Raw genomic sequence first — 19,964 nt, 5'->3', positions numbered from 1 at the left:
GGTAAGCGAATTGAACTCATTTTCCGTAACAACGCGTGCATTCATATCTCACTGAATCGCTCCCGGCTCGGAACAACTAATGTACCGGTGCACAGCTAGTATGTAATTCATAGTTTAACCGTAAACAATTTCCTCATTTCGGTCCAGAGAAATTGGCCATCCGACAGAATCTAACGTCAGGACGTGACTTTAAAGTAATATCTATATCTAAATAGATTCAGGATTTCGCTTCCGTTACATTCCAGAACTTCTAGATAGCGTTGTAAATATGGAATATAATTCTGAGCGATAAATGGTTTTATTTGTAAAAATGAAATTACACTTTTCGCTTTGTTTGTAGCGTCCTGCCACAATGGCTGGAAGGGAGAAAAGCTCGACACATACAGACAAGTTGTGACGGCTTTGTAAACCTCATGCAAGATAACCTTTCTGTTAATTGGCAGCTTGATACATTGACTGTCATTCAAAACGTCGATACGGGCTTTTGTTCATCGCTTTTGTCATCAGATTTCATTTAAAGAGATTAAATTTAACGTATGATTTCTTACATTTCACCCCTTAAGTTAAGAAAATTCTAATGGCACATGGGGTCACGTCAGAGGAAAGTTTATCTAACCTGATCCAACTTCGATCGCTTTAGCTCCATAAACAATATCGGCGCGTAGAGTTTGATTCCTAATACAAAAAATCGTTCGACGGATTTAAGAGAGATTGATATCAAATAAAACCCTCTTTTAACTTTGCGTTGTTTTGTTTGTAACAAAAATTGTTTATTCACTATAAGCATGCATTAATATCATTTCCGATTTCCTTAAACTACCCGGAGAAAGTTCTTGTCGATTTTTTCATAACTACTTTCTTATAGTGTTTTCTAAGGTTTTTGCCACGCTAAGTCCTATTTGGTGTTTAAATCCTCGAGTTATCTCTGTGAAATATAAAATTCTCTGCACAACTTTCTACTTCTTATTTTACGGCTTTGTTTCCTTTGACAGAAACTTTTGCAATTCTGTCAATTTCATCATACGTAACTAAAACATAATGAATCTAAAAATGAGTAAACCGGATTGACACAAGGTCCATACAAATCCAAGTAAAATTAATTAGCAACCATTGAGGATACCTACAGAAACTGTGAACAAAATACGCATACTTTGACGACCACAAGTGTCACGAGAGGGGTTAACGTTTTGCAGGGGAATGTCAGTCGTTAGGGATGAACCTTTTCTGGGTGAAAGTAGCACCGGGGGGTCTGGGCCCTAACAATTGCCTCTAGTGCTCAAAAATCTTATGATAGTTATGGGAGAAGAAACACCGAGTCTTTCATTTCCTGGGATTCATGATATGATTGTAGAGAAAGGAAATCCAATTTTTTTTTTGGGGGGGGGTATTCCATACTCCGATTTTGCATTTTTCCAAAAACTAGAAAGTATGGTAATTTTTTTAATAATTACAAGAACTCCCAATTGTTAACGTTATGCGAGTGAACGTAGCAACGGGGGGTTTGAGGGAGGGGGGAGTATAAAATACCCCCCAGTATACACAGACATCTTCATGAGTACTTAATAAATTTATGTTAATTGTAGACAAAGGATCCTCAAATTTTTCTTTGCTGGGGGGTATTCCAGACCTATCGGTTCCGTGTATTTACCCAAAACGGGTATCACAAAAGTTCTCAGGGATTAACGTTTTGCGAGTTAACGAAGCACCTGGGGGTCTAGGGGGTATGGAAGGGCAGGTTATGTTTTGGATTCAGGATCTAGTTTTATGTTTCAAGTTATAATTGCGTATAAGTGCGAATTTTAATAATCATTGGCACCTATGCATTGCACGTTGAACTGTAAATTATGGAGCTGAAATACAGGGTGTTTTTTTGGAGCTTTAGTTAAAAGTTTTTGGGAAAGTAAAATAGGTAGGTTTTTGAAAATTTGTACTTAGGAGTTACTCTGAAGGCCGAATCGATGTAAAATATTTTCAAAATGGCCGCACTCTCGGAAACACCGGAAGTAGATAGTCACTTCGTTATTTTAAATGGCAACCCCTATTTTTTATTACATTTTTGGATTCTACGTGAAATTTCACTTCTTTTGATACCCATATGTCAATATCTACCATTTATAGTTTTTAAGTTATTTTGACTTTAAGAAAAAAAATGGCGGATGCAGATGGTACCTTGATAATTGATTACTTGAAAACGGTTGTAGTCATAACAACCTATTTTTATCAGTGCATAGAGAGTGAATAGGGCTTTCTTTTGGTGCACTTAAAAAAAAGTTAAGTTGCGTACGACCGCCCCTGTGGATATCCAAATTTATGAAACTTCAAAGACTAAAAACTCAGTTTTTTTAAATGGAATGACCATGTTCTTACTATTCCATGAGATAGAGAATCGAAATGGGCATATTTTGACAATATATGTTCCTATAGCTATCTTTAACAGTTTCTGACTTATTCCCATTTTATTGAATTGACACTATTTTTTTCGGATTTTCTTTTTAGTAGTCGGCCATGATTCTATAACAAAACAATTGAATTTTAAACAAATCTAGTGACACTAATCCATCACCCACTATTAGAGGTTAACATAAGTTTTTCAAAAATCGAAAAATGACTCGCAGTGGTTTCACCTATTTTGGAATTTAATTGTTATTTATGGTAAAATGGGCAGAATCGCGGCGTGTGCTTTCCGTACATTCATTCGAAAACTGGAACGAAATTGTATGAATTTTGAAATGTTGTACCCGCAAATGCACTACAAACCGTTGAAGCACAAGTGATACAAAGCTCTACAAGAGAATATTTAAGAAAATGAATTGAATTGCAAATGCAAGATTAACAAAATAAATTCAATTCAAAATATAAAAAACTTCGTTGAGACATTTTTGGTATGGAATTGTTGCTAAAACAGATGTCGCATTACCTCTCTTAATTTCCAGACTGTTTGTTTAAGAAATTCAGTTGAACGACTCTGTTTAGATTTTTCAAAAATTTTCCGTCCTATGTCCTTAATAAATGAGTTATTTATTAATGAATTATTTAGACTAGAACTAGAATCAATGGTATTAAAGAATCCATTCCTTGATTTGTTTAAAATTCGATTGTTATAAAATCATGGCCAACTACTAAAAAAAAATGCGAAAAAAAATGGCATCAATTCCGAGATCAATTCAATGAAATGGGAATAAATCAGAAACTGTTAAAGATAGCTATAGGAACATGTAATATCAAAATATGCCAATTTCGATTCTCTATCTCATGCAATAGTAAGAACATGGTCATTCCATTTAAAGAACTGAGTTTTTAGACTTTGAAGTTTCTTAAATTTGGATCTCGATAGGTGCGGTTGTACGCAACTTAACTTCTTTTTAAGTACACTAAAAGAAAGCCCTATTCATTCTCTATGCACTGATAAAAATGGGTTGCCATGACTATAACCTTTTTCAAGTAATCAATTATCAAGGTACCATCTGCATCCACCATTTTTTTTCTTAAGTCAAAATAACTTAAAAACCATAAATGGTAGATATCGACATATGGGTATCAAAAGAACTGAAATTTCACGTAGAATCCAAAAATGCAATAAAAAATAGGGGTTGCCATTTAAAATAACAAAGTTACTATCTACTTCCGGTGTTTCCGGAAGTGCGGCCATTTTGAAAATATTTTACATAGATTCGGCCTTCAGAGTAACTCCTAAGTACAAATTTTCAAAAACCTACGTATTTTACTTTCCCAGAAACGTTTAACTAAAGCTCCCAAAAAAACACCCTGTATAGAAATGGGGTCAATGGTTAATAACTTTGGTACAGTATAAATGTGATTGAGTTTAATCCCTAATTTTCGAGTTCGAGTTGTTCCATTTTAAACCGGAACTTCTACATACCTGTAATTTTTATTGAAATATTTCGTCATTCAGAACTTAAGAAGAATGTTTTAGTTGCCTCATACCGTTTGTATTTAAAAACATTAAATATTAATTAATCGCACTTTAAACTACCACCACGTAATGCATCTACTTAATTGAAACATTTTGAATTCATTATTACATACACAGAGAATTCAGTAATTGTAATTTTACCCTTGAACCTCAATTAAGTGATTGTGTTGTAAAAGAAATTAAGGTAATTAACCATTTCGGGAAATGAGGATGATATTCTTGCTGAAATCTCTTACGGTGAACTAACGTTCTTTCCCGTTTATACAGGAAAATATTATTATATCAAAAGACGAACTCAATTGTACTATGTACATTTTAGGAATGTTTAATTACGCCTTGCTAAAATGGGGCTTTAGTCATTTGAGAAACTACACCCTCGAATTTAATGCTGTTCTGGTTGGTATTGCAGTCATAGTTTCAGCTGTATAAATATTTGGAACATAATTCACATTATACGTTACAATATGCACGCTTGTGGTTTGTAATGTAACCCTTATAGAACAGATCCTTAATTGAGTTCATTTTAGCTACTACAAGAAGCTTCATTCATATAGGAATCTAACTCTAATACACAGGCTTCAATTTGTTCCGTTTTGTGTGAAAAATCAATTGAGGCAAAATTGTCTAAAAAACTTTGAGAAAAAAATGGATCTCGTACTTCAATATTCCTCGCCAGTAATGCCATTTTCCTGACTTTTATGTAAATAACTAATTATACAGATAGATAGAGCATTTGCAGGATTGTTTAATTTAAACATAAAATTACGTAACGGTACATTCATGTTAGGCTTCAAATTTTTTTCGTTAGTTTTCCATTATGTAACTATTTCCCCGTGTAGGGGCGGGTTGAAGAATAACCCTACCGCAGAGGGCACTGCGTGTCGTACAAGGCGACTAAACAACAACCAGCCAACCGCAACCCCTGCGTCGAGGTTTGGTGGGTGAAGGGCGTTGGTTTGATAAGATTTCATCGATTGTGGCTTCTTTCCCAATTTTTTGATGAATGTTTCTCATACCTCAAAGTTCCAGGTAGTCTTTGGTTTTCGCGACGTTTCCAGGTGTTGTTTGACTAGTAGGCCACCAAGAATAGTGAAGATCCCGAAGATTCCTCATACCGCACTGCCCCACGGTAATCAGTTCGGTCACTGATGTCCAGGTCAGCACTCCCTAGTCCCTATCTAGGCGCCTACGGTAAGTGGCGTTTCTAGGTACAGCTTCTTGTTTGCAGTGTCAGAGGTGGGCCCTTTCCATGACCCTGTATGCCAATTTTTAGGGGCGGTTTCTCCAAATTAGTAGTAATTGAAGCTCAGTCTTACGGTATGGTGGTTTTATTAGATTAAATTTACAAATGACTTAAGCACTTTTTATTTCTGTAAGCAGAAAGTTACAGGACGCGCCATAGAATCTTTTTCATTCTCATCAACCCCATTGTTTAAAATGTACATGAATTTTACGCACAGAACACAATCAAATGCTTTTACCAGGTATGTTTCACCTATTGTTCTTACACATCTAATCGCATCTCTTGTTCTCATCCCTCTTCTAAATCCGAATTGGTCTTCTGCCACGTCATTATCCTCTCGAGCCTTCTTTTAACTCTCAACAATATTTTATATTATTCAGTTAGATCCCGCTAGCCCAGTTTATCTCGGACGCCATATTTTCATATCTTCAATTAACTCCATACCATGTGGAGACATCTGGCAGAACTGACCGCTTTATTTTAAATAGTTTTTTAAGCGTGAATTGTAACAAAAAGCTTAATTCTTTTATTGGTAAAGTTCTTTCAAAAAGACGGTAATAATAACTTAAACAATTAGCATCTCTTTATAGATGGCTCAAACTTCTGAGCGCCAACGGGCATATTTTCTGTACAATAGCCATTTTAGTATTCTAATGAAGTTCGTAACATAATTCTACATGAAAACCGCAACACAAAGCCATTCCTTTCATATTTAATTTAAAATATTGTTCAATCAAAAAGTTGATAAACCTGAGCCACAAGGGAAGATATCGTGAAACGACACCCTAACTAGAATCCGTATACGTAAATCAATATAGTAGGTATTTGGTATTTGAATCTGCAATTGGTAGATACAGCACTTAGAATCCCCATCATCCCAGCAATAATTTAATTGCTATTTTCAATTTTAAGTACTGTTGCATAAATAAATTGGTAATCCGTCTACATCCCACTAAACGCCAGCAGTCTTCATTGCGATAATAACACACAGAATGCAAATATGAAATTGCTTATTGATCACGCGGATTGCAATTTGTAATTATAGTTAGCAAGTACAATAAAATGTAAAATTATTTCATACAGATCGCATTGTTAATTAATTCGCTTATTGGACGAATATGATGATTTTTTGCTGCTCGGGAATACATTTTTGCAATTTTACGTATATCACAAATTCCTTTCCCAAAAAAGTACTAATTTAGAAAATTGTATTGTAATAAAGCATTTTTGTTCTCATTACGGAAATTTAAATTTCCGTTATTTAATATTTTATACTTACCCATACCTTGAAATTGGGTGTTTTTTGTCGGATGAAATCACTTATATATTTCTGTGGATGAAATGCCCGAAAGGGAATTTAATAACTCGTAATTAAATAAAGCTTGTACATTTTATTAAAAGCTTTGGTGTAGCCGTTGTGTGAGTTTTCCAATTGTAATTGCAGGGCATTTATTGTTGACCCTCTGGATAAGTATCTGCACATGTGTTTTGATCGGCGAATAGAATAGTAATAAGTAACATCAAATTCTAAACGTGAAGTAAGAACAAATCTTGAGTATTTAAATATTAAAAAAAATAATATTTGTAATTACTTACACTCCCTTTTCCCCTAACCCTTAAAACTTAACATGTAATTAATATTAAAATTTTAGAAAATATTAACCCCAACCGCCCTTAAACGCATGAATAATCAATAAATGAACTACTCATTTGTATATCCCACAATACTAATGGTGCTTTTTTTTTAAATCCGAGCGAGACCGTTTTCTGCGTTAAAAGTAATTGCTGTCGAGTGTATTTACACAACAAGACATTTTAATACCATTTAGGCGAATTACATTTCCATTACCGAGATTAGATAAGCCCGTTTATTACGAGGTAATAAAGTAAAAAGTTGATTTATGAATGTATAACAAAGGGAGGGGATTAGTGAAAAGGTGAAAATTTGGATTAATGGAATTATGGGGAAATTTCTCTTGTTGCTTCCTTGCAATAACAAGTTGAGAACATAAGCTTCTCCCAATTGACTGTAGTCTTTCAGTTTTAATCAATGATAGTAGCGGCCTATGCCGATGTTTCTTTCAATTTAACGGATATACTAATAAATTATAGGGAATGGAGCAGACATACAAGTTGTAACAAGGTTATGTCTAAATAATTTAGAAGCTGTTTTTCCGCAAAAGCGGAACATAAATCGGTGTTGGTTTATTGAATTTTATTCTATTGTTTACAATCTCCTTCATCCTAGTAAAGATTAGATTAATTCTACCCTTGCTTTAGTAGACCCCGATAATCCTTATTTAACACTTTATGTATGTACGAAAATTGACATGTTCTCCCAATCAGGGGTGGATGATCGATAGTGGGAAAAAAATTAATGTATGGAGAAAAAAGCGCTCTTTTTGAATCAAAATCATGGGTGTTTTCGTAAGTTTCACATACGATTTCATTATTATATCTCATATATATTCGAAATGCTCCAAAATGGAGCAGTACAGTTGTTGAAATTATAAACAGACAGACTATTGTTGTTAACAAAATTATAAATAATTTACTTCTTCCTTTTCATGAGATTTTATGCCACTAGATTGAAGTAATTTTTTTCTGGCGTTCCCGTGAATGGCGACATTTTTTTGTGAACATTGTTCTGTTTTCGCACGAACGACGGAACTAACTGTAGGACTGCACACCAAAATTTGTTAAACCACTGAACTGCATCTCCCTTAAAGGAGCATTAAATAGTGCAATCTAGTTTAACATGAAACTGTACGAATCTTTTCTCTCGTGTACCAGCGATTATAATATAAGCAAATCATGAACATAATTCAGAACTTGTGTATCAGATATATTTGTAATATTCCTTATAGAGAACATGTTACCCCCGCATTAATAAAACATAACGAATTTAAAATCAGCTGTCGTATTAAGTATGTATAATGTATTATATTTTTAGTTTCATTTAGATTTCCACGAGGTTTATTATTATTATTAGACATTGTTTCTGGTATCACTCGTGTGTGTTTAGTTTATTTATTTAGGCAACTAACTACGTTTCGGAGAGCACTCTTTCCCCTTTTTCAAGTTTAGATTGGCAATGATGTATAAATGAGGCTTTGAGAGGCAGCATGGTCTAAGTCCAAAAACTTTGTTTTTAGATAAATTAACCTAAAGTTGCACGTCAATTAAAAAATCCTGAACATAAATATAAACGCTTTTTTGTGATAATTTTATTTGTGAAGGTCTAACTAAAATATATAGATTGGAAGGTAGTTTGATTTTTAAAATTTTGTTACCTTTTTGACCTTTTTTGTGACTTAGACCACTATGACTTTCAATACTTTTTAATATATGTTTGGGTATACCACAATAATAGATTTTTTGCTCTCTAATAATAAGAACAAAAAGTTATTATACCTTTAAAAAACGTTGCAATGAGACACAATAAAATTGAAAACGTTTTTAAAAATTTATTACCAAAAGAGGAAATAAAACATAATTTATATGAAAAATAAAAACACGAGTATATTCCAAAACAATGGGGAAACTAACTGTCATCATCTTCTTCTTCCAATTCTTCAAGGGGCCCAGGATCTTCAACGTCACAATTTCCAATTACATCCTTGAAGTAATTTTGATGAATCGGAGGAATAAATTGAAAAAGTTCTTCCATATTTTTCTTCTTTTCAAGTGGGCCCTGATACAGAGACGAAAGCTCGATGGCCTTGAACATTTTAGGAGCACCTCTTCGGTTTGGCAGTAAACTAATAGCATTGAAAGGATAGTCTTCATTGAGCGTTTCTTTATAAAAAAATTTGTACGGCTCAGATTTCTTGAAGTGCAATCATTGAATTTGTAACCACGCATACTTACCTGAATCTGATGGCTCTGATGATGAGTAATCCTCTGGTTCGTACTCACTTTCACTAGAAGGAAATGGCTCACTTTCAGTATCACTACAATTCATTTTTAATGTCGACAAAACACATTTCACCAAGAAAAATGCAGTAATAATATATCTGCAATTCCATTTAATGGCAAAATGGTATAAGTCACATTTGTAGCATTTTGCCTTTGAACGAATTGAATAAAACGTTATTATGCAGATCTCACTAGCGCAATCTACAGGTCTAATTTAAAAGTGAGAATTTTTAAATTTTGTCACATGGTACTTTTCCCCAATAACATATAGAGGTCGCTGTTATCTCAAAACTGCTAAAGTCCCTAAAACTGCAATTTGTGCGGACTATGTACCACTTTGCCTTTCCAACGCCTCAAATGAAGTACGCTATCTTATGACAAATTAATTAATTTTAGAACGATTTCGTGTAATGGACCCATTACCTTAGTAGGTTAATTTAGATGTCAACGGCGAGAATCTTCATGCTGGAGGAATTTTGAATTTTGAGGGTCCAAATGGATCTAATTTAGGAGTAGAGCTCGTTGTTAAATCCTTCATCTGCAGAATTTGAATTTTGAAGGGTATAAACTGGTTCTAGTGTAGATGTCGAAAAGGTTAAATCTTCATCTCGAGAACTTGAATCTTGAATGTTAAAAATGGGTTTAGATTTGGTCTTGGTTATATTGTTCCAAATGCGAGGAAGTCGTAAAATATCCACTTGTTTATTAAGGCAATTTGGCCGTTTTTGAATTTCAATAGCTTCTCTAATCAGTCGAGCTTTTAAATGTTGTATTGGAGCAATTAATTTAATTTTGTTGGTGTCAATAAAATGTCCTGTGTCTAAATAGTGTTCACATAAAGAATAGGATTTATTATGTTGTTTAATTGCTAAATGGTGTTCTTTTGCTCGTATGTATAATTTTCTGTTAGTTTGTCCGATGTATGATTTAGAGCATTGAGTACAAGAAATTTCGTAGACGCCATGTTCTTCATTTTCAATTTTGTCTTTGGGAGTTCTTAGTGATTGATGTAGCTTGAAGTAAGGTTAAAAAATGGGTTGAAAGAGAGATCTAGGAAATTTGTGAGCTATAATATCGGTGACGCCTTTTATATAGGTATGAAAGAATTAAGGGAATTCTCTTTTCATTGTTTAAATTAAGTTAAGAGAGGAATTGGAATATGTTTGTCTTGCTCGATGACGAATGTAATAGGTAGGTATATTTATGGACACATACCGGTTTTACCGGATATGAATAGCAATTTTCTTACTTTAAATAGAACACCCTGCATTTAATTGCATTTTCTAAATCCACATGAAACTCTACGTCGTTGGGCACCACGTTTCCCTATACTTGTTCAAGATTTTTCAAAATGTTTGACGTTTGACTGCTTTTCTTTTGAGCCTTGCACGTATGACTCGGTTGACTTAAATTTCAAAGAGTCTTCCAAAATCAGCGATACTGAGATGCTAATGTTTTAAATATTGATCGCTCTTTTACAGGGTGTTTTAAAGCTAATGGTCAATTTTAATTATATACTTCAAACCTTAAAAAGTGGATTTTTGTCAAATATAACCTTTATTATTAAAACAATAAACTTTCTTGGGACTATTAGAATTTTATATCTGAAAAAATTACATGGAAGCACTTTATCAAAAAAGTAGAAAATTCCTGGTTGTTTTATGAAGACGTGGCGCAAAATTTATTACAAATTTGTTAGACAAATATTCGCCACATCAACTATTAGTAGTTCTGTTTGCGGCGATGAGTTCAATTTACCACGAATTCGTTACCACAAACAAAAAGTGTCGGGCCGAATTAATTAAATGGACCAGTTTGGTGGGATCGTCGGTGATTTTCCAAAGTGTACCGGTTATCCGACGAGTTCGAGCGTTTGCTATTTTTCTCATTCTTTAATTAAAGAAAAAAACGTAAACAAATGTCACAAACTTTACTCTCGGAGTAGAGCATATGCTAATTTTATGGTCCCCTAAAGAAACTTTTAATTGCAAACGTGCTCTGAACGTATAATATCGCACGTGAATTCAATTATGACGTAAAAGGAAATACGGACAATTACTCTGTACGTACCTACTTGAAAGTGCTCTCATAAAAAGATCTACTTCCAAAATGCGATCATTTTCACTAAATTGCGTAATTAGGCGAGATGGCGTTATGCAATGGTTTAATGTAGTTTATCCAAGGGATGTTTTTCGCCCTTGCATAAAAAAGCAACGTAACCCGGTAGCGTGCGCTGCAGGGCTCGTTTTTACAATATAATTAATAACTCACCTTAAGTAAGTAACAGATCCTTCTCCAATAACAAATGGAACAATATGAAACGTTAAACTGATTAGGTACCAACGTTCGTTCAAGATCGTTACTCACTGTCGAGGACAATGATTATAGGTGAACACCGATGCTACTGTTATTATTTTGTTCGTCAATGTCATCTGAATGGGTACCTACTGGTACGTGAGAAGGAATTTCGCTTTCAATCTGACGTTTTCGCGCTTTAATTTTATTCATTAGCGTGGGACGCGCTCATTTACATCGAATTAAGGCGTAATCATCTGAATGCAGATGAACACAATGCGTTAAACTTTTATACCGTTGAGGCCTCTAGGCAAACTATAGCAGCTTGTAGTGTACAAGGTTGCCGCTAATTTGGATTGGGCGCGACGAAGAACCATTATTCCGCAAAACATTTCAGCTTCGAAGCATTGAGTAGATCTATTCACTGAATTCATTTGTGTTGATGTACGCCATTATATAAATAATGTAACCTAGATTTGAAATATCATCACGCTCCATCTTTTGTGATGGAGGTATTATAATAATTTCACATTCTCAAAATGAATTTTCTCACTTACTGTTGGTTGAACCAATTTCAAGAAACTGTATACTGCTGAACAGACACTTAAAATTCCTTTCAAAGCAGCGAAATTGTTACTATCGGCTTCAAATTTGCTACACGATCATTACTTGCTATTTTGAACAGTTTTTGGATTCCTTTACATAAACCCAGTAAACAAATAAAGAAATAAAAAAATATAATATATAATAAAGAAAGAAATCAAAGTAGGTCTAGGAATTTTTCATTTTGAACAACTTTCCTTAATTTTGTTCGTATTTCGTCCCCAAAGAACACTGGTATGAAAAAAACGTTTTTGAAAATTTCAAAGGCACCCTTGATTTCCATCGCTTTCTCTACCCTTGCCACTTTTACCATGATAAATAATCGTCTAATCTGTTGAAACGGAGACTCCGTCCCACATCTTGTTAATCTTTTGATACATCTCAACTAAATTGGGGTGGTGAAAGATTCAGTGTTCCTTTTCCTATAACTAATAAAGATTTTTGTACACTAGAGGGAATGGCTGGGGGTATTCAATACCCACCAGGCCCTCTGGTGCTACCTTTGCCCACAAAAGCTTCACCATAAGGATTCGATGGTTTTTTTCTAAAAATTATTATGCGCTAAAGGCACTAAATATGTTGGGGGTAATGTAGAACCGGGCTGTCTGGGGGGTATGATACCCCCGATAAATTAAAGATCCGGTATTTCCTTTCCTACAACTATCATATGATTTCTTTGCTCCAGAGGGAATGGATGTGGGGTATTCCATATCCCCCAGACCCCCCGGTGCTACATTCTCCAATAAAAGGTTCATCTCTAAGGACTCAGATTCGATTGCCTCTTTGTACAATTATTGCGTAAGTGCTAAAGGCTCTAAATATGTTGGGGGGAATGCAGAACCGGAGGGTCTAGGGGGTTTGGAATACCCGCCAGGAAGTGAATGATTCGGTGTTCCTATTCCTATAACTATCATAAGATTTTGATGCACTCGAGGGATGACTGGAGGTATTCGATACCCCCCAGACCCGTCGCGGGTCCTACTGTCCTGCCAAAAGGTTCATCCCTAGAGACTCACATTAGATTTTCCCTTTTTAAGAATTATATATATATATATATATAGAGAAAAGGAAAATGGTACAAACACACAAACAATTATAAAATGTATCGTTTCACAGTTCACAAAAAATTACATTTTTCAATTAACACACTTTACACTAAAGACCGGATAATCGCAGCATTTATAGGGCCACCTTTGATGGCCAAGAATTATGGTACCTACATTGATTTTTCACTATAACTTTTTTAGAAATAGGCGCAAAACTATCCTTGTTTGGCATCTTAGCGAACCAAATAGCGGGAAAAGTCGAACAAATAGCTCTTCAGATAAAGATTTAGTAGTGGCATATCTGTACGGATGGACAGATGGACGCACAAAGTTTCCGCAATAGCGCATTTTTAAAATTTTATGGAAATGCGCTAAAAGTTCTCAATCTTAGTGAGGTATGTGCTAAGTGGTTTACTTTTCACAAGCAATGCAGCTTTTTTTACCATACCGCTCTGGCTATGTACTTACCGGAGTAATACAGAACTCTTTTGAAAAATAAAAATCACCATCCACCACTTTTCCATGTCCGGCCCAGGGAAAAGAACCACATAAATCTAACCAATTTCTACATTGCTTAGTAAAATCACCCCGAAAAACTTTAAAATATATTCCCTCTTGTTTTCCCCATGTTCCCTACTTTACTATTTCGATTCGTAACGATCAAGTTTAGCTTGAAAACAACATAAAATAATAGATAAATTCGTTTTATGTGTTGTTTCGGTATCTAAATTGGTACGTACCATTTAACCTCCCTAATTTTATTTACTACCAAAAACTTCTATTTCCCTACTAAAAAAAAAACCCGTCCTGTCAATGGCATGTTAGTTTCACACAAAAGCGTTCTTTCGATTATTACAGTTGCATGCGGAAAGTGTTTGATACAAAAAGGGCCGATGAGCGAGTACATCCATTTGCGAGTGTGACGATGTTCAGTTTTCGTGGCTCTGTGGTATTGATTATGTCATATGGATTTAGTCTGCTTTCAAAAGCTGCTTTAGATTCACTTTATCGTCTTTTTATAGTTGGAGTAGTTGACAAGTTCTGCGAGCGTCTTCAATTTACTTATGCAAAATTGACGGTGGTCCACAGATAGACGAAGGATAATGTACCTTCGTACCTTTGTCTATGCTTTTCTGTTTGATGGCCGCAGTGCACTTCAAACTTTTATTGCCACAATTCTGTCCTCTTTATTTACCATGTTTTTGACTTTGAACTTTTAGGGACGTAATCGATTGCGCGAGGGTCGGTTGTTGGCAGGCAAAGTTTTTATTCAAAAGTTTCCAAAATGTGTAGAAAACGATATTCATTAGGAAAATGCCAATACAATTCCTGAACATAAACATCGGTGCATTTTTTCAAACTAAAGGGTTTGTTAATTCCTATGTAATCTAATTTTATTGGTCGATGTTTAGGTCGTTGTATTAACAAAAACCCATTTAATCCGATATACATTTTGCTGTACGTACAAACTCCATTCCACGCGATTTATTAATGTTCAGTTGATTGTGCACGTTTAAATCTAATATAATTGCAAGGTATAAACTATATTTAGTATGAATGCCTCTGTAACAGTGGAAGATAATGAGTTTACACTACTTTAGATGATTGGTGAACTTTTGCCGGTTCTATAGTTGTAATTAGAAAACAGAAATTAAAATCGATAGAATATTATATCGCTTATATTGTCAAATTGAGTTTACTTTTCAGTGCTTCAGATTGACCACGCCTTAAATTTTATTACACTTCGTTGCAAGGAAACAGAAAAAGGTTTTAGGGGTGGAAAACCGCTTTTTTTCTGGTGCGCAAGGGAACTAATCCTGTCGAAAAAAGTTAGGCGTACGAGTAATTGTGTATGATAAAATAATGTGCCAAATTCTTGAAAGAACAGGTTCCTAGATCAAACCAAAAAGCGCCCTTTCAGAAGTGCGTCCAAAAATAGTAAGTGTAGGGAAAAAATGACCGCAACACCCCAATTCCTCTTGCTTAAATAAGAAAAAGTGTTTTCCTGAGAAATTTTGGTGTAGTCGATTTTTGGTAAAAAAAGGAAGGTTATAAACTGCCTTTTTTTGAGGCCCAAAAAAAAATTGTCTCAGATCGACCGGAAAAATACATTTTCTTATAGAATATGGCCTGTAGATTCTACAATTTCAAACAGTTCCAAGATTGGGCTACTAGATCAAAAGTTACAGCCCTTTGAATTTTTTTTCGAAATGGTTTTTAGTCCATAACTTTTGATTAAAGGTCTAATCAAAATAGTACGATTCGATTTGGATTCTACGCACCCAAATTAATTAGAAAAAGTGTTTTCCCGAGAAATTTTGGTGTAGTCGATTTTTGGTAAAAAAGGAAGGTTATACACTGCCTTTTTTTGAGGCCCCAAAAAAAATTGTCTCAGATCGACCGGAAAAAACATTTTCTTATACAATAAGGCCTGTAGATTCTACAATTTCGAACAGTTCCAAGATTGGGCTACTAGATCAAAAGTTACAGCCCTTTGAATTTTTTTTCGAAATTGGTTTTTAGTCCATAACTTCTGATTGCGAGGTCTAATCGAAAAAGTACGAATCGTTTTGGATTCTACGCACCAAAATTAATAAGAAAAAGTGTTTTCCCGAGAAATTTTGGTGTAGTCGATTTTTGGTAAAAAAGGAAGGTTATACACTGCCTCTTTTTGAGGCCCCAAAGAAAAATTGTCTCAGATCGACCGGAAAAAAACATTTTCACATAGAATATGGCCTGTAGATTCTATGATTTCAAACAGTTCCAAGATTGGGCTACTAGATCAAAAGTTACAGCCCTTTGAATTTTCTTTCGAAATTGCTTTTTTTAGTACATAACTTGTGATTGCGAATTCTAATCGAAAAAGTACGAATCGTTTTGGATTCTACGCACCAAAATTAATAAGAAAAAGTGTTTTCCCCTAGAAATTTTGGTGTAGTCGATTTTTGGTAAAAAAAGGAAGGTTATACACTGCCTTTTTTTGAGGCCCCAACAAAATTGTCTCAGATCGACCGGAAAAAAACATTTTCTTATAGAATATGGCCTGTGGATTCTATAATTTCAAACAGTTCCAAGATTGGGCTACTACATCAAAAGTTACAGCCCTTTGAATTTTCTTTCGAAATTGGTTTTTAGTCCATAACTTTTGTTTGAGAAGTCTAATCGAAAAAGTACGAATCGTTTTGGATTCTACGCACCAAAATTAATAAGAAAAAGTGTTTTCCCGAGAAATTTTGGTGTAGTTGATTTTTGGTAAAAAAAAGGAAGGTTATACACTGCCTTTTTTTGAGGCCCCAAAGAAAAATTGTCTCAGATCGACCGGAAAAAACATTTTCTTATAGAATATGGCCTGTAGATTCCATAATTTCAAACAGTTCCAATATTGGGCTACTAGATCAAAAGTTACAGCCAGGGTCTACAGTCAAGCAACGCTGCTCCCAATTAAATACTCGTAACTCGAAAACTTCCCTCGTTAAAACTGATATATTAAACAAAAAGTTTTTAACAGTTTTAAATCATTTATGCCTAATGTACACTGCCAAAGTTTTAACGAAATCAAAGTAACCGTTTTGCCCAAAACAATATTTTTGCTTTTTAACATTTTAACATTTTTTTCTTGATTTTTTTTTTAAATAAAACCTGTCCCGTTGAATGTACTCTTAGTTTGGGTGACTGACTGAATGTACTCTTAGTGTAGTTGGTACCATTGGTACTGGTACTGATATTTTGATCTGACCATTTCATGTGTACAAACGATATTTCATGGTAGTCCTTGATAATGTCGACGCAACCCCTATTTAGTAAATGTGGCAAGCTGACTGGTCAAGTATGCGTGATTCGGCACCGAATCGTGTTAAGGAAGTTGAGTTGCGTATGTGCTCTGGTCACGATCGTAAAGGATGCTAGCATCAGAAGTATAATAGCTCGCTTAGACCCCCCGAAAGGTCCGTTAACTTGGCCCCCCCACTGAGAGATTTCATAGTCGTATTATTTTGAAATGAATGCGCTCGTAATGCGCTCATATGCGCCACCGATAATAACTCTTGCGCCATTATCGTTTTTTAGAAATCCGAAAAAACATTTGGGGGGGCCAAGTGAACGTAGCCCCCCCCAGTACGTATTTTGTCCCTTGTAACTAGGTCACCTGATACATTTGGTTATGCGCTCAATTGCGCCACTTGAATTAAAGCTAGCGCCATTACGGTTAAGCCATAAAAAATTTTTATAGAGTGGAGGGTCTAACTTAGCGTTTTCAAAAGTTATTTCCGGAAGTGCGTCCATTTTGAAAATATTTTACATTGATTCGGCCTTCGGAGTAACTCCTAAATAGAAATTTTTAAAAACCTACCTATTTTACTTTCCCAGAATCGTTTAACTAAAGCTCCCAAAAAAACACCCTGTAAAGTGTTTCTGAAACACTATAATGGCGCCAAGATTTTTGTTTACGGCGCATTTTAGCGTATGATGAAAGGTACGATGTAGTAGAAAAAACATGTTAAAAAACGTAACTTTTGAAATCGTTAAGTTAGCCCCCCCCCCCTTTTTAAAAATTTTTTATGGCTTAACCGTAATGGCGCTAGCTTTAATTCAAGTAGCGCAATTGAGCGCATAATGTATCAGGTGACCTAGTTACAAGAACAAAATACGTACTGGGGGGGCTACGTTCACTTCCCCCCCCCCCCCCAAATGTTTTTTCGGATTTCTAAAAAACGATAATGGCGCAAGAGTTATTATCGGTGGTATCAAATCTCTCTGTGGGGGGCCAAGTTAACGGACCCCCCCCCCTCGAATTGCCTAGAAATGAGCACGGGTAGATGGGATAACACTTATTCTTTGGAAAAATTGACATCCTCTCCTTTGGGTGCCACTTGCTCAGACACATTGGCGCTTTCTCATCTACAAACTTTCACAAAGGAATCTCGTTCAGTGGCTAATACTTCGGCCGAACATAAAATTCGGAAGTATCCTAATATTTTTTGCTGTGCAGACGTTTGGACTCTTCTGTGATGAAGTTTTGTAACGCACAAAAGAACTTTGCAAATTATTTTCCATTAAAAGCGGCGATCTAAGATCCACATCCTTTCTTCATTAAAAACTTGTGTTGCCATACAAAGAGGAAATGCATGCTCCCGCCACGGGAACTTTTCCTTCTGTATTATACTATAATTGATCGATTTTCTATTTTTTAACCATGTTAAATTACCCAAGAAATGTTTAAAATCTATTTTCGTGAAATGTTAAGTAACTGCATAGTTTCGAGTTGTAACGTATTTCCAGCGGTGTCTTACCTAATATACGCCAATAGATATTAAAAAGATCTAAACTAGACGTTACTTCCGGTACAACACGAATCCCAAATACCATAAAAACAAAGTAAAAATGTTATATATACATAATTTAGTTTGTTTAGAAATCGACAATTTTCATTTCACACAAAACATTATATGGGACACCGTGCATTATTCTGAAATCAAATCTGGCACTTCTTCTATAATGAACTTTGCATAAAAGCATAAAAGGGTTAGGAGATCTAGAGGAACTTAACACATAATTCTAGAGATTTACACAAAATGTATAGGATTGTGAGCTGTTGTTTCTAAGGTACAGACAGAACAGCAAGATAAAATATTGTTTTGCCCCCTCCTCTTTTCGCGACTTTTTAGACGTGCGGACTTTAATAAATTTATATCGTAACGACTCTAAACAAGGGCTTTAACTCGTGCAGAAAAGATTATTATTTGTTAGAGACTTTGATCAAAAGGAGGACGAGTCTAGAAATTGGAAGACGTTGAAAGTGCTTTAGTGCTGATCGAAAAGCGACTACTACTACAAAAACATATTTTCAGGCACGCACGAAAAGTGGAAAGTGTTTTAATAAATAAACCCTTTGAGGCGACCGGATCTTTGGGAAGGAAAGAGGATTCGCAACAATGAAAGGCGGAGCTTTGTGGTTGAAAATTGCTTACGGTGGAGGTTAAAATGGAGCTTGAAGCAGGAAGTAAACAAACACAGTTGCTGAAAATCACGTCATGCATGACTTACAAGGCCGCAAATAAAGCCCACTTCACATATTTTAATATGAAACTTTCCAACCGACTGGAAACTACAAACTGTATCGTAACGTATACTCCGGAAAGACATTTTAAAGTCCTTTGTACTGTGCGTTTCTAATTCTTCCTGGGAATCGTTTTTTGTGTGGCGTGTATCGACGTCAAATTACGATTCTGCCTCGATGCCTACGCACCAAAGAAAATACATTTAGTGGGTCTTCGGCGCGTCTCTTTCCGGTAGGGGCTGAAGGATTAATCGTTTATAAGCTCGGGTTAGCGTATAACCGCGTTTTGCCGACTTGCGCCCAATTATCTGTAAATGACACATCCTTTATGTAAGTTTCGCAAACTCTTTCCACGACCAAGTAATATATGAATAAAAGAGTTTGGTTGCAATAAATTTACGCGGAAGTTACGCCACATTTATTAGAAACGCTTTCAAAAATAAATACCGGCTCATTTATTTTTGCGTCTCCCCTTGTTTTTTTCTAGTAAGAACATAAATTTATTCCGAACATTAGAAAACCCGACGTGTAAAGTGTGGATATTGATTACTTCAAAAACATTTTGCAATTCTTTTCGAAGGAGAACTTTCGTCATCACGTCTTATATTATAGCGGTGTACATCGTGAGAATTTTAAATTTGCACACTTTCCATGGAGAATAAATGTTTTTCATGCTATAAAGGAAGGGAAATATTAATTTAGTCTTTTTAACAGTTATTCGTTAAAGATATTTTCGTCGCGCAGTTGCTATACAAGCCGCCGAGGTGTTTTCTGATTGTCGACGTTTATTGGATTCGTGTTGACACCGTAGGCGGGTATTGCAAACACTTTGTCAACGTAATAAACCCTGTTAGGGCGACATATTTCCAC

At 35.2% G+C, this 19,964-nt stretch overlaps 1 long non-coding RNA gene across 1 annotated transcript; it reads right to left on the bottom strand.

The window, feature by feature from the left end:
* Positions 1-8,629: 8,629 nt before the first annotated feature.
* On the bottom strand, positions 8,630-11,687 carry LOC116177143. Its single transcript, XR_004146612.1, has 3 exons — positions 11,367-11,687; positions 9,048-9,100; positions 8,630-8,975 (listed from the first exon to the last, which is right to left on the bottom strand). It is a non-coding gene; the product is annotated as an uncharacterized LOC116177143 (long non-coding RNA).
* Between the last annotated feature and the right edge of the window lie 8,277 nt (positions 11,688-19,964).

This window comes from Photinus pyralis, unplaced genomic scaffold (assembly GCF_008802855.1).
Source record: "Photinus pyralis isolate 1611_PpyrPB1 unplaced genomic scaffold, Ppyr1.3 Ppyr1.4_LG7, whole genome shotgun sequence".
NCBI lineage: Eukaryota > Metazoa > Arthropoda > Insecta > Coleoptera > Lampyridae > Photinus > Photinus pyralis.
Note: the sequence above shows the minus strand (reverse complement) of the source record. Positions and strands in the feature narration are given on the sequence as shown.